This window comes from Engraulis encrasicolus, chromosome 18 (genome assembly GCF_034702125.1).
Source record: "Engraulis encrasicolus isolate BLACKSEA-1 chromosome 18, IST_EnEncr_1.0, whole genome shotgun sequence".
Lineage (NCBI taxonomy): Eukaryota > Metazoa > Chordata > Actinopteri > Clupeiformes > Engraulidae > Engraulis > Engraulis encrasicolus.
In genome coordinates, this window is record NC_085874.1 from 34,244,526 (window position 1) to 34,248,055 (window position 3,530).

The window sequence follows — 3,530 nt, forward strand, 5'->3', positions numbered from 1 at the left end:
TTACCACTAGCCTAGCTAAGGGAAGTTACCATAGCCACATAATAAAATCACCAACTCCCCATCATCTATTGTCCTATCTTTCCTTAACAGTATGTATATCCTTGACCCCTTAGGCAGCCAATGGACACTTAATGCTTCGCTATACAAGAATGGCAAAGCCACGGCAACCACAGTTTATACAATTACTACAGTATAAGGCCATCAGCGTCTAGTTAGGCTACCACATCATTTTTAGCTGTTTCCCAAAACGTTAGCCTTTCAGTTAGTGCATGTTACTCTGTGCGTCTGTGTGTGTGTGTGTGTGTGTGTGTGTGCGTGCGTGCGTGTATGTGTGTGTGTGTGTGTGTGTGTGTGTGTGTGTGTGTGTGTGTGTGTGTGTGTGTGTGTGTGTGTGTGTGTCTGTGTCTGTGTCTGTGTGTCTGTGTGTCTGTGTGTGTGCACTATGCACTGTCACCAGGATGCTACACTAGGTTTAGGGGTCTCCTTAGAGTGCTATCTACTAGGCAGTCAAGTGAAAGTCCACCTGGCTTAGCCGGGTGGAGGAATAGGCCAGTTTGAGTGTTTTCTGTGTTTTCAAATAGTGCTGATTAGCTAGAGAAGACCCTCAAGAGATTGCACAAACGGCAGCAGTACCAACCACCGTTGTACGAGGATGGTTTTCCAGGAAACCTGCTTGAACAATAACATGTGGCCGAGGATAACTAACGGTTCTCTGGCTCTCTGTTGTGGTCAAGGTACTTGCCAGCAGCAATCATGCTCACACAACTGACCCCAGAACTGCCAGCACATTTTAACTCACCTGTTGACGCTCAAGGCACAGATTAGAGACTGGCCAATAGGAACACAAAATGGCGGCCAGGTGACACTCTAACCTTACAAGACACATCCCTTCAATTTCTAAAATCTATGAAATGCTAAAAAAAGAGACTACAACAATAAAAAGTACTAAAACAGCACCATTTTAAGTCAAATCCTGGTTTTCTACGATTGATTGCATTGCATCTTGTCCAACAAAATTTTTGCTAGGTCATGGCTTGATGACCACAAAGTATGGTGAAGACGTCTGGGAACTACATTAGCGATAGCAAACTATGGTATGCATCCTATGATTTCTCATTCGCCACTGATACTACAGAAAACAAATCAGTCTTTGTGTCTTCTTTGGCAGCTTCCTGATTGATCTATAATGTGGAATTGAACTATACTATTATTGTGTTATCATTATTTATTACTACTACATACTGTATAATTATCCAAGGATTTGGCCCTACCCTGATTGCACACTCTGTCCAATCGGAGGAAAGAACAGTTCTAACTGACAGCTGCATCAACCATTAGATGTAGGCAGGCTAGGCTACACGCTGTCTCGCTTTAACTACGGGAAATTTGTTAAGATCATACAGAATGCGCAACCAAAGGTTTTAAAAAGTAAAGGTCCTACAATCTACTTGTTTGTCACCATGCCAGTCTGGCATTGGAATCCACTTAACACATGGCTGTGTGTTAACCTTGTTTCTATTCTCTATAATCAAAGATTCTAGTTAGCAAGTGAGCTAACTGCTAATTACCTAACCCCTGTCCAGGTAGAATGAATATGTTTACTTCCTGAACCACTGGTCCAATTCCCCCTTTGCCTCATTCGTGATGCAGGCAGGAAAAGCAGTAGCCCAATATACTGATATGTTTCTTAGTGTGGCATTGTTTCAAAGGATAATGGGAGTATGAGGCAAGGTATGAGATTAACAAGCTAATGATGCAACTGAGCTCCTCATGCGGGCTGCTAATCATTTAGAAACCATAGTCCTGTCGTCTACCGGAGGTTATAAAACTACAATTCCCACCTAGGCAGGGTTGTAGGACTAGGCCTCCCTTCCGCTTTAAGTTTTAAGACTACGGTTCCCATCATGCCTTGCTGAATGAACGAGCTCAAGCTGCACGTTTCAAGGTCGGATGTAAAGCTGTTAGTTAAACAGGCTGGGTTGACTTACTCTAACCCTCTCTTCGGGTTGAGTTGAGCAGTATAGGCCTATAGGTCACGCAGGTCATGCTTTTATACGGCTAGCAAGTCTTTCATCCTGAGAGCAATATATACATGTGAGGGCATCAAAGCATTCTAATGGCTAATCTCAAAAAAATCCATTGGCTGTTGAACTGCCCATCACCTTCGTTTGTTATTAAAAGCACCGATTGGTTTGCTAAGGGGGAGGGGTGTGTATGGGCACATTCCTGATGACACATGCTGGACAAATCTGTGCAGTGCAAATGGACACTAAGAAATTACAATGCATTCTGGATTGGAATTTTTTACCAGAATGCATTGTGATTGGTGCAGATTGGCGCAGCACGTGCTATCCTGATCATTGACCTATAGTTGACACAGGTTAGTCCCAGCTCGACCCCCCGAGTGGACACAAAAAGGGAGCATCCTCCTCCACTTGGTGACAAGAGATTGAAAGAGGACTCGAAAAGGAGAGCACCATCCGAGACAGTGATGAGGGGAGTGCACTACCAATGGACTGACGATCAAAAATTACATTAGAAAGAAAGAAAGAATGAATTAAAGTAAAAAAATAAAACAAAGAGAGAAAAACAAGTAACTCAGAAGCAAACCATAACACATACAGTATTAAGAGATCACAGCCATAGCATTTTTGGAAACTAACTGTACATAAACAGTAGCTACGTTATTTAGGTACAAGAGAAAGAACAAAGACCGATAACCCCTGTGGTGTACTGTTGCACAGTCCAAAGTAGAAGGGAGTTGTGATGTCGGATAAATCTTCGCCTGGACAAATCTCCGCTCATTATCTTTGCAGACAAAACTCTTCGCTCATTTCTTTGTGAGATCTAACTATCGCTAAACCAGATCCCTGATCCTAACCTGACAGTGAAGACAGTGTATTTGTGATCATCAGAGAATGTTTGTGCCCGGACTCAAACCATGTCAGTAAAGGAGAAAAAAAGAAAAAAAAACCATGAGCGGAGAAATTTCCGCCTTGACAATTTGCTTAGAGGGGTTTTGTCCACCTTTGTAAATTTGACGAGCCGAGATTTGTCCAGGTGGACAGTTTTTCCTGATACAGAGGGAGCATGTATATACGAGTGTAAGGTCTTAGAAACTTGCCTTTGTTAAGCCCTGGTCTACGGCTTAAGTCTGAGATATATGAAGCGTTCCAGACCCAATACAAACTACTGGGACATGGGACTTTATCCTATCTCCAAGTGCACTGGAACGCCTGGTTACTCAACCTACTCCCACCTCAAAAGTGGGTAATTCAGGTAGGATATGTCCCACATCCCACTTCATGTGATGAAATCTGGAACGTGGCAATATGCTGCTGCTTGTGTGCTTTTGGTTGCTGAGGTTCTATGAGAGATACTGAATTGTGGGAAGTGGAGTTCTCATAGACGCCCGCAAGGCAAGAAAAGCTGAGGTTGTATTGTGATATACTAGACCTGCTTTTAAACTACAGTACGTATGGAGTTATGGTATATGTGCATTGAGTCCTGACTACTTGTTTGTAATAGTG

General features: G+C 42.9%; 1 protein-coding gene across 1 annotated transcript in view; it reads right to left on the reverse strand.

Moving 5' to 3' along the window:
• Positions 1-362: 362 nt before the first annotated feature.
• Positions 363-3,530, reverse strand: part of ppp1r14c (protein phosphatase 1, regulatory (inhibitor) subunit 14C) — a 25,251-nt gene continuing 22,083 nt past the window's right edge. The window contains exon 4 of the mRNA XM_063223487.1: positions 363-3,530. This exon is cut by the window's right edge and continues 341 nt beyond it. The gene's annotated coding sequence lies outside the window, so the exon portion shown is untranslated.